The sequence below is a fragment of the Bubalus kerabau genome, chromosome 7, assembly GCF_029407905.1.
Source record: "Bubalus kerabau isolate K-KA32 ecotype Philippines breed swamp buffalo chromosome 7, PCC_UOA_SB_1v2, whole genome shotgun sequence".
Taxonomy (NCBI): Eukaryota; Metazoa; Chordata; class Mammalia; order Artiodactyla; family Bovidae; genus Bubalus; species Bubalus kerabau.
Window position 1 is genome coordinate 65,642,220 of NC_073630.1, and position 12,434 is coordinate 65,654,653.

Sequence of the window (12,434 nt, forward strand, 5' to 3'; positions counted from 1 at the left end):
GGATATTGATTGTAGTTCCCTGTACTATATAGTACAGGTAGGACCTTGTGGTTTACCTGTTCTATACATAATAGCTTATATCAGCTACTCCTAGCCTCTCTCTCCATCCCTCCCCAACCTCCTCCCGCTTGGCAACCACAAATTTGTTCTCTCTCTCCAGGAGTCTCCTGACTCACTCCTGATCTGATCTAAAATAACAGTGAAAGAGGAAAAGGGAAACCTGTAGGTTGAGAAATACTGTGAAATAAATTTGAATCTGAGGGAGAAATATCAATAACTTCAGAAATGCAGACGACACCACCCTTTTTATGGCAGAAGGTGAAGAGGAACTAGGGAGCCTCTTGATGAAGATGAGAGAGAAAAAGCTGGCTTAAAACTCAACATTCAAAAAACAAAGACCATGGCATCCAGTCCCATCACTTCTTGGCAAATAGATGGGGAAATAATGGAAACAGTGACACATTTTCTTTTCTTGGGCTCCAAAATCAATGCAGATGTGACTGCAGCAATGAAATTAAAAGATGCTTGCTCCTTGGAAGAAAAGCTATGACCAACCTAGACAGCATATTAAAAAGCAGAGACATTACTTTGCCAACAAAGGTCCATCTAGTCAAGGCTATGGTTTTTCCAGTAGTCACGTATGGATGTGAGTGTTGGACTATAAAGAAAGATGAGTGCCAAAGAGTTGATGCTTTTGAACTGTAGTGTTGGAGAAGATTCTTGAGAGTCCCTTGGACAGCAAGGAGATCAAACCAGTCAACTCTAAAGGAAATCAACCGTGAATATTAATTGGAGGGACTGATGCTGAGGCTGAAACTCCAATACTTTGGCCACCTGATGCGAAGAGCCAACTCATTAGAAAAGATCCTAATGCTGGGAAAGGTTGAGTGCTGGAGGAGAAGGGGGTGACAGAGAATGAGGTGGTTGGGTGGCATCACTGACTCAATGGAGATGAGTTTGAGCAGGCTCTGGGAATTGGTGATGGACAGGGAAGCCTGGTGTGCTGCACTCCTTGGTGTTGCAAAGAGTCAGACATGACTGAGCTACTGAGCAACAGCAAATGGAAACCAAAATTATGGAGGACCATGCAAATAAGCAGAGGTGTTGGAATGAATCATGTGTTGGTGCTCAGTTGCTAGTCGTGCCCAACTCTTTGCAACCCCCTGGGACTGTAGCTCTCCAGACTTCTCTGTCCGTGGGATTTTCAAGGCAAGAATACTGGACTGGGTAGCCATTTCCTCCTCCAGGGGATCGTCCCAACCCAGAATTGAACATGCATCTCCTGCATTGGTAGGTGAACTCTTTACCACTGAGCCACCTGGAAAGCCCCATCAAGCTGAAGGGGAGGCAGGTAAATTTAATTTTTATTTAGGCAGCAGTGTACCTATGTTTTTTTTTCAAATTGTGTTTTTAAATATTTATAAGGAAAAAGAAATAGAGTTTGCCTCATTTTAAAAAACAGACTTGATGGAGTAGCTTTTAAATTCTGGAGCTTAGCAAAGAATTTATTAAATACTAATTGAACATAATATTGAATTGAGCACAGTAGAAACTAGACATTAATTTGATAATGTAGTAACTTAGGTATTAAGCTGACTTTTTGTTTGAAAGAAATAAAATGTAAACATTTATATACCAACATATTGGACAACCTAGAAAAAGTGGATAAATTCATAACATAAATACCACTTACCAAGACTGAATCATAATAAAATAGAAATCTGAACAAACTGATTATTAGCAAGAAAGATTGAATCAATAATCAAAAACCTCCAAACAATCAAAAGTTCAGTACCAAACAGCAAGGCTGGTGAATTTTACCAAATATTCGAAAAAGCACTGATACCAATTCTTCTCAAACTCTTCCAAAATATAAAAGAGGGAGACTCTTCTACACATATTTTATGAAGCCAAAGTTCAGTTCATTTCAGTCACTCAGTCATGTCCAACTATTTGCGACCCCATGGACTGCAGCACGCCAGGCCTCCCTGTGCATCACCAACCCCGAGAGTTTACCGAAACTCATGTCCATTGAGTCGTTGATGCCATGCAACCATCTCATCCTCTGCGGTCCCCTTCTCCTGCCTTCAATCTTTCCCAGCATCAGGGTCTTTTCAAATGAGCCAGCTCTTCGCATCAGTTGGTCAAAGTATTAGAGTTTCAGATTCAGCATCAGTCCTTCCAGTGAACACTCAGGACTGATCTCCTCTAGGATGGACTGGTTGGATTTTGCAGTCCAAGGGACTCTCAAGAGGCTTCTTCAACACTACAGTTCAAAAGCATCAATTCTTCGGCACTCAGCTTTCTTCATAGTCCAACTCTCACATCCATACATGACCACTGGAAAAACCATAGCCTTGACTTGACAGACCTTTGTTGGCAAAGTAATGTCTCTGCTTTTGAATATGCTATCTAGGTTGGTCATAACTTTTCTTCCAAGGAGTAAGCGTCTTTTAATTTCATGGCTGCAATCACCATCTGCAGTGATTTTGGAGCTCCCCAAAATAAAGTCAGCCACTGTTTCCACTGTTTCCCCATCTATTTGCCATGAGTAATGGGACCGGATGCCATGATCTTCGTTTTCTGAATGTTGAGCTTTAAGCCAACTTTTTCATTCTCCTCTTTCACTTTCATCAAGAGGCTTTTTAGTTCTTCTTCACTTTCTACCACAAGGGTGGTGTCATCTGCATCTTTGAAGTTATTGATATTTCTCCTGGCAGTCTTGACTCCAGCTTGTGCTTCATCTAGCCCAGGGTTTCTCATGATGTACTCTGCATATAAGTTAAATAAGCAGGATGACAATATACAGCCTTGACATACTCCTTTTTATTTGGAACCAGTCTGTTGTTCCATGTCCAGTTCTAACTGTTGCTTCCTGACCTGCATACAGATTTCTCAAGAGGCAGGTCAGGTGGTCTGGTATTCCCATTTCTTTCAGAATTTTCCACAGTTTATTGTGATCCACACAGTCAAAGGCTTTGGCGTGGTCAATAAAGCAGAAATAGATGTTTTTCTGGAACTCTTGCTTTTTTGATGATCCAGCGGATGTTAGCAATTTGATCTCTGGTTCCTTTGCCTTTTCTAAAACCAGCTTAAACATCTCTAAATTCATGCTTCATGTATTCCTGAAACTTGGCTTGGAGAATTTTGAGCATTACCTTGCTAGTGTGTGAATAGAGTGCAATTGGGTGGTAGTTTGAGCATTCTTTGGCATTGCCTTTCTTTGGGATTGGAATGAAAACTGACCTTTTCCAGTCCTGTGACCACTGCTGAGTTTTACAAACTCACTGACATATTGAGTACAGCACTTTCACAGCATCATCTTTTAGGATTTGAAATAGCTCAACTGGAATTCCATCACCTCCACTAGCTTTGTTCATAGTGATGCTTCCTAAGGCCCACTTGACTTCACATTCCAGAATGTCTGGGTCTAGGTGAGTGGTCACACCATCATGATTATTTGGGTTGTGAAGATCTTTTTTGTATAGTTCTTCTGCGTATTCTTGCCACCTCTTCTTAATATCTGCTTCTGTTAGGTCCATACCATTTCTGTCCTTTATTGAGCCCATCTTTGCATGAAATGTTCCCTTGGTATCTCCAATTTTCTTGAAGAGATCTCTAGTCTTTCCCATTCTATTGTTTTCCTCTGTTTCTTTGCACTGGACACTGAGTAAGGCTTTCTTATCTCTCCTTGCTCTTCTTTGGAACTCTGCATTCAAATGGGTATATCTTTCCTTTTCTCCTTTGCCTTTTGTGTCTTTTCTTTCCTCGGTTATTTGTAAGGCCTCCTCAGACAACCATTTTGCATATTTGCATTTCTTTTTCTTGGGGATGGTCTTGATCCCTGTCTCCTGTAAAATGTCACGAATCTCCATCCATAGTTCATCAAGTACTCTGTCTAGATCTAGTCCCTTAAATCTATTTCTCACTTCCACTGTATAATCGTAAGGGATTTGATTTAAGTCATACCTGAATGGTCTAATGGTTTTCTGTACTTTGTTCAATTTAAGTCTGAATTTGGCAATAAGGAGTTCATGATCTGAGCCACAGTAGCTCCCTATCTTGTTTTTCCTGATTGTATAGAGCTTCTCCATCTTTGGCTGCAAAGAATATAATCAATCTGATTTCGGTGTTGACCATCTGGTGATGTCTGTGTGTAGAGTCTTCTCTGGTGTTGTTGGAAGAGGGTGTTTGCTGTGACCAGTGCATTCTCTTGGCAAAAGTCTATTAGCCTTTGCCCTGCTTCATTCTGTACTCCAAGGCCTAATTTGCCTGTTCATCCAGATGTTTCTTGACTTCTTACTTTTGCATTCCAGTCCCCTGTAATGAAAAGGACGTCTTTTTTGGGTGTTAGTTCTAAAAGGTCTCGTAGGTCTTCATAGAACTGTTCAACTTCAGCTTCTTTAGCGTTACTGGTCACTCACATACTTGGATTACCTTGATATTGAATGGTTTGCCTTGGAAATGAACAGAGATCATTCTGTTGTTTTTGAGATTGCATCCAAGTGCTGCATTTTGGACTCTCTTGTTCACTATGATGGCTACTCCATTTCTTCTAAGGGATTCTTGCCCACAGTAGTAGATATAATGGTCATCTGAGTTACATTCACCCATTCCAGTCCGTTTTAGTTCGCTGATTCCTAAAATGTCAACGTTCAGTCTTGCCGTTTACTTTTCAACCACTTTCAATTCGCCTTGATTCGTGGACATTCCAGGTTCTATGCAATATTGCTCTTTACAGCATTGGACCTTGCTTCTATCACCAGTCATATCCACAACTGGTTGTTGTTTTTGCTTTGGCTCCATCTCTTCACTCTTTCTGGAGTTATTTCTCCACAGATCTTCAGTAGCATATTGGGCACCTACCAACCTGGGAGTTCATCTTTCTGTGTCCTATCTTTTTGTCTTTTCATACTGTTCATCGGGTTCTCAAGGCAAGAATACTGAAGTGGTTTGCCATTCCCTTCTCCAGTGGACCACATTCTGTCAGACCTCTCCACCATGACCCGTCCGTCTTTGGTGGCCCCACATGACATGGCTTAGTTTCATTGAGTTAGACAAGGATGTGGTCTGTGTGTTCAGATTGGCCTGTTGTCTGTGATTGTAATTTCAGTCTGTCTGCCCTCTGATGCCTTCTCTCAGTGCCTACCATCTTGCTGGAGTTTCTCTTACCTTTGACGTGGGGTCTCTCTTCATGGCTGCTCCAGCAAAGTGCAGCTGCTGCTCCTTACCTTGGACGTGGGGTATCTCATGACGGCCACTGCTACTGACCTTGGACATGGGGTATCTCCTCTCGGCTGCTCCCCACTCCAGCACCATGCAGCCCCCACTCCCCGCTACAGCACTGCATAGCCAAAGTTACCCTGATACCAAATCTGAACAAGGATGCCACAGAAAAGAAAATCATAGGTCAATATATTTGCTGAACACATATGCAGAAATCCTCAGCAAAATATTAGCATAAAAATGTTAGATTTCTGAATTCAGTAATACATTACAAGGATGATACATCATGATCAAATGGGATTTATTCCACAGATTTAAAAAGCTTTAACAACTGAAAATCAATCAATGTGGTATACTGTATCAACAAAATGAAGGCTAAAAATCATATGATCATCTCAATAGATTCAGAAAAAGCATTTGACAAAATTTAACCTCCATTTATGATAGAAACTTTCAACTAACTGGGTATGGAGAGAACATACCTCAACATGATAAAGACCATATATGACAGGCAACAGCTGACAACATACTCAGCAGTGAAAAGCTGAGAGTTTCCCAGCTAAAATCTGGAACCAAACAATGCAGTCCACTCTTAACACTTTTATTCAAGATAGTGTTCGAAGCCAGAGCAGTTAAGCAAGAAAAAGAACTAAAAGGCATCCAAATAGGAAAGGAAGAAGTAAAACTGTCAATATTTGCAGACAACATGATATCATATATGGGAACCTCTGAAGACTCCATCAAAAAGTGTTAGAACTAGTAAATGAATTCAGTAAAGTTGCAGGATACAAAATAAACACACACAAATACTGTTTCATTTCTTTACACTAATAATAATCTATCAGAGAAAGAAGTTAAGAAAACAATTACAATTCTATCAGAATAAAATTCCTAGGAATAAATTTCATTAAAGAGGTGAAATACCTGTGAATTAAAAACTGCTGCTGCTGCTTAGTTGCGCTAGTCATGTCTGATTCTGTGCAACTGCGTGGACTGCAGCCTGCAGGGCTCCTCTGTCCATGGGATTCTCTAGGCAAGAGTACTGGAGTGGGTATTGAAAACTACAAGTTATTAATGAAAAATATTGAAGAAGACCTATATAAATGGAAAAAAACTTTTCATGTTCTTGGATTGGAAGGACTAATATTGTTAAATTGTCTGTAATATTCAGAGCAAAATACAGATTCAGTACAGTCTCTATCAAAATCCAATTGTACATTTCAAAGAGATAGAAAAAATGATCCTAACATTTGTGTGGAACCTCAAAAGACCCTGAATAGCCAAAACAATCTTGAAAAACAAGAACAAAACTGGATTGACTTCAAACTGAATTATAGTAATTAAAACAGTATGGTATCGGCATAAAAACAGACAGGTCAATAGAACAAAATAGAGAACCTAGAAATAAGCTCACACATATATGGTCAATTTATGACAAAGGAACCAAGAATATACCATAAGGAAAAAACAATCTCTTTAAAAAATGATGTTTAAAAATTGGACAGCCACTTGTAAAAGAGTGAAACTGGATCAGTGTCTTATACCATACACAAAATTTAACTCAAAATGAATTGAGCATAAGACCTGGACTGATAAAACTCATAGGAGAAATTACAGGCAATAAGCTCCTTGATGTAGGTCCTGGCAATAATATTTTTGAATCTGACTCCAAAAGCAAAAGCAACAAAAGCAAAAATAAATAAGTGGGACTACATCAAACTGAAAAGCTTCTGCATAGCAAAGGAAACCACCAAAAAAATGAAAAGGCAACCCATTAAATGGGAGAAAATAGTTGCAAATCATGTATCCAATAAGGATATCCAAAATATCCAAAATACAAACGAATACTCAGTACCAAGAAAACACAGCCCAATTAAAAAATAGGCAGAGAATCTAAATAGGTTTATTTATTTTTTTTTAAAAAGACAACATGAATCGATGCTCGTTACTAACCATCAGGGAAATGCAAGTCAAAACCACAATGAGATATGACCTCCAAGCTGTTAGAATGGCTTTTATAAAAGAACAAACAAACAAACAAAACACAAGAAATAAGTTTGGCAAGGATGTGGAGAAAGGGAACCCTCATACATTGTTGGTGAGAATGTAAATTGGTGCAACCGCTGAGAAAATCCTCACTATAAGAAAACTCTGCAGATCTATGTTTAAGTTTTTGAGGAACTTCCATATTGTTTCTCTTAGTTGTTGCACCAATTTACATTCTCACCAACAGTTTATGAGGGTTCCCTTTCTTCACATCTTTGCCAAACTTGTTTCTTGTCTTTTTAATAAAAGCCATTCTAACAGCTGTGAGGTCACATCTCATTGTGGTTTTGATTTGAATTTCCCTGCTCATTAATGATATTGAGCATCTTTTCATGTGCCTGCTGTCAGGTAGGGCTTTTCAGGTGGTGCGCTGGTAAAGAACTCACCTGCCAATGTGGGAGACATAAGAGATGCAGTTTCAATCCCTGGGTCAGGAAGAACCTATGGAGCAGGAAATGGCAACCTGCTTCAGTATTTTTGCCTGGAAAATTCCATGGACAGGGGAGTCTGGCAGGCTGCAGTTCAGGGAGTTGCAGAATCAGACACACCTGAGCAATTGAATGTGCATTCATGCTCCCCTATTGTTGCAGCATTATTAACAATATCTAAGATATGGAAACAATTTAAGTGTCCTTCAGTGGATGTATGGATAAAGAAATTGCAGGTTTTAAATAATAATGGAATATTATTTAGCCATGAAACGAATGAAATCTTGCCACATGTGACCACACAAATGGACTTTCTGGGCATGATGATAAGTGAAATAAGTCAGACAGAAAAAGACAAATATCGTATGATCGCTCTCATATATAGAATCTAAAAACATAGACATGAACAAAAAATAAAAATACAAGAGTCTATTTGCTATCCACCTGAAACTATCATGGGCTTCCTGTGTAGCTCAGTTGGTAAAGTATTTTCCCACAATGCAGGAAACCTGGGTTCAATTCTTGGGTCAGGAAGTTCCACTGGAGATGGAAATGGCAACCCACTCCAGTATTCTTGTCTGGAGAATCCCATGGACAGAGGAGACAGAAGACTACAGTTCATGGGATCAAAAGAGTCGGACATGACTTAGTGCTATTTTTTTTTGAAACTATCACAACTTTGTTAATGGGTTATATGCCAATATAAAATAAAAAGTTAAAAAAAATAAAAAGAAGCTCATAGATACTGAGATCAGACTGGTGGTTGCAAGAGACAGGGGGTGTTGTAGGGTGGGAGAAATGAATCAAATTTTTTTTTGTTTGCTTAAATAAATTTAATAAAAAAATTGTTTTTACTATTTCAATTTTTCTTATTTAAATCAGGAAAGGGAAAAATCAGAGAACAGGTTTCTGAAGAGAAATGCTACTTAATAGCATTTTAGAAGCATCCGTCCCTGAGTTGTGTCCATACTGTGTCCAGGCTATGAGGGAAGAGGTCCAGATTACATTAAGGGGCTACTGTGGGCATCTGGTTGATGGTTATTTTAAGACTAACCAAAGCAGACTTTATTTTTAATATTCAGTGTATTAAATTTATATATTAAAAACATAGTTTTTTTGAGCTTTGAAATTCAATCATTTTATTCTACTTAAAAATGTAGCAAATTTTAAGAATCCCTTTTAAAGAGGTGTTAATATTTAATTCTATTTCTAAACTAAGACTCCCTTAAACATTTTAAACTACTCTATGAAATCAATGCATTTTGTTTTCAAGTCCTTTACTCACCTGGAAGAACCTTCCAAGTACTTAAGTAACCATTGTAATAGGACAAATTTAACTTATAAAAATGAGTCTTAGGCTTGCTTAAATTTTCTAATACTGATGGATTGCAACATAATTTCTTTAACTAAATCAAGTATTCAGTCCTGTCAATTTTTTTTTTTTTGGAATCACAAGATTGAAATATTTTTATCATAGGCAAATTTATTTTAAATACATCGTTTCTAAACTTTGCTAAAGAATATTAGTACTATAGAGGTTTGATTTACTTTATCATATGTATACTTAATTCTCCAAGTTTAAAACTAATAATTTTCTTGGAAACAATTATATTATCCGAACAATCTTAGGGTTAGCATTACAAGCACTGATGGAGTTTACATTTTCAGTTGGCTGAGGTTGAATATTAACTGGAGATGTCATTTAGGACATCCGAGCTCCAGAACTGCAGATACCCTTGAAATTTTTCTCACATCTGTCGCTATCAATGGGACTCATCCTCCAATTTCAAGTCATCCATTACCTAATACTTCTTTTCAGATACAGCAGTCCACATTTCATTCATTTGATTAGTTTCAACTGATCTATTGCAATGTTACCCTATTTTACATTGTTTTCATACTTTTTCCTACCTGTTAGCATTAATGTGTACTTAATGGGATTGGATTGGATTTCATTTATTTTACAGTGCATTTTCTGATTGGTTCCTTTCAGTTTTAAGGTCTGAGCTTATAGTCAAGTTCCCCTAAATGAGGTTGGTGAATTGGAATGAAAACAAACAAATGGAGAAATGGAGAGTTATCCTGAAGAGAGAGTAGAGAGTAGATGTTAAGGTTGGTGATGGATTCTTAGAAAAGGAAACCCTGAATAAAGACCCCAGAGATGACGTGGAGCCCCCAATTCCGATACTTCCTCATCCCTCCAGTTCCCAGGACTCAGCTGTCAAAACAACATGAGAGGTACTTTGTTAAGAGTTTTGGGGGTTACTAAAAGGGATTATATAAAATGAAAAATAAGAGGCTGTTTCTTTTTAGGTTTATGTCATTTAAGAAAGCCTTTTCTGCTAAGTGATTGGCCTAATGACTATCTTACAAAAGACATTGAGGCAGTTTGTTCCTTAGACCTTACAGATTCTTTCCCTTCCGTTATGTGGGAAGCTTAGTTCCTGCAGGAGGTCAAAGTCCCTAATCTTAACAAATTCTATTATCACACCTAAAAACTAATATTAATTTCTTAATATTATTACACATCTAGCAAAACTCAATGTTCTTTAACTTTTAGCAATTCTTTGTAGATAAGTTGAATGAAAATTAGAGGAAATAGTCTCATTAAGAAAAACTCTCTGTGTTAGAACAAATGAACAGTCATAGTGAAAGGGCTTCCCAGGTGGTGCAGTTGTAAAGAATCTACCTGCCACTGCAGGAGGTACAGGAGACCTGGGTTTGATCCCTGGGTTGGGAAAATCCCCTGGAGTTGGCAATGGCAACCTACTCCAGTATTCTTGCCTGGAAAATTCCATGGACAGAGGAGCTTGTTGGGCTGTATAGTCCATGGGGTTGCAAAGAGTCAGACCAGACTAAGTGACTGCACACCCAGGCAGTGAAAGGAAACATTTTACTCATCCTATGAGAAATCTTGTTTCTTCTAGTATATCTTTGTAGATTAGTTAGTGGAAAATTTTATAGAGTAAACCATAGGTATTTCTTTTTCAATGTCTGTTTCCATAACATATTAGACATTCAGGGAACGTGTTGGTAATTAGTTACCACTTTCAGCGAGAGGGAACGGGTGGTATAGCACACTTACTGAAATTTCCATTCTGCCAAAAACCTGGTCCAATGCATGTTTCACCCTCAATAATAAGGGGAAAAGCTCATCTCACATTCTCTCAATTTCATCGCAGCTTGTTTTTCTGGCATTGGGAAATAAATAGGGAGTTTTGCTTTTGTTTCTGTTTTTTCTTATCATAGCACAGTATGTCTTAGAACAGTGGGCAACTGAGAATGTTGTAACTGAGTGAATTTTTTGGGTTGGTCATCTTGAAGAAGCCTCAAGGATTTGGAAGGCATTCAAAAACCAGAGTCTGAAGGAGTTAAGGGTAAAATTGATCTGTTTTTCAGCTTTCTGTCCAAAGAACTACTTCCTTTTGTTGCAGCTTGGAGTCTGTATTCTCTTGTTTAGAACACAAAGAAAATTTGAAAGCTCTGACAAAATCTATCAAGCAAGGTTGAGGAGACTGCTTCATCCCTTCTACATGCAGGCACCCAGGCAGCTTGTTAAAGCATGCAGAGAGCAGCTTAGAGCAATCAGCCTGTTTCCCTTGAGCTCTGTTCTCTTGTTTCCTCTGAGCACATTCAACCGTCTGAGCATCTGACTCAGACATAGCAGAGATACTGTTGCTGCTGGAGGCTAATAGTTTGTTCTGTTATCCTGAAATGCCCTTGCTCTGAGAACATTAGAAGCTGGGGAACTGGATGAATTTCCCCACCATGCGCATTTCTCACTGGCTCTCCCTGCCTCTTATTTCTTCCTACCATCTTAGAGGAAACAGCCATCCCAGTTTTCAGGCCGCCTACTTATCTATGGAATCAGTCAGGTGCATTTAATGAATATGGAAGAGACAACTACAGAGCAGGTAGCAGAAATAAGAATAGAAAGTTTCATTTTTCCAGTCCCTTGGAGAATGAGATATTTCATGTAAGCCTATTTTTCTAGACAGCTGAAACTTCTGCCCTAAACATCAAAGTTTGTTTTTAACTTAGGGAAATGGTATAGGGTAGGGTTAAGTACACACTCTAAGACTCTGAGACAGATTGTATTTAAATGCTGACTCTCCCCCTTTCTAACTTGGTAACTTTGGACCTTGTACTTAGCCTCTCGGGGTCAGTTTCCTCATCTGTAAAGTGGGAGCAATAATAGGCTCTATCTTACAGAGATTTGTGAGGATTAAATAGTATTAAATGGGTTAATGTATGTAAAGCACTTAAAACAATGCCAAATATGTTGTCATAAAAGAGTTGTTACTATTAATTCAACCATTCATATACAACTATTGCCACAAAATGGTACTCACCTTGTTGTTTTATTTTACAGACTACATTGAACATTGAGTACTCAGTACCTTTGCACACAGAGAAATAGTATAGTCATGCCTTCAGGCAGTCTTGTGAAGATGATGATGAAATAATAGTTAACATTGTTTATGGAGGAGGTTTCATGAGTGTTATTGGTAATCCTTACAGTGAACCTCTAAGATAGGTATACTTATAAATAGGTTTGGAGGGTTTAAGTACTTGCTGAATTTCATGTATCTAGAAGCAGACAATTTGAGATGCAAACTCAGAGCTGGTGCTTTTAGTCACGTAGCCGCACTGTCTGGTGGCTAGGACTTCTTGCCCCTATACTGGTGTTTCTTAAACTTGAATGTGCATTAGAATCATGTGGAGACCTTGTTA

The 12,434-nt window shown here is 38.5% G+C and overlaps 1 long non-coding RNA gene across 1 annotated transcript in view; it reads left to right on the plus strand.

Annotated features, from left to right (window-relative positions):
• The first annotated feature begins 9,798 nt into the window (after positions 1-9,798).
• Positions 9,799-12,434, plus strand: part of LOC129657817 (uncharacterized) — an 83,168-nt gene continuing 80,532 nt past the window's right edge. The window contains exon 1 of the long non-coding RNA XR_008717125.1: positions 9,799-9,938. This is a non-coding gene — a long non-coding RNA (uncharacterized LOC129657817). The remainder of the gene's footprint in view (positions 9,939-12,434) is intronic.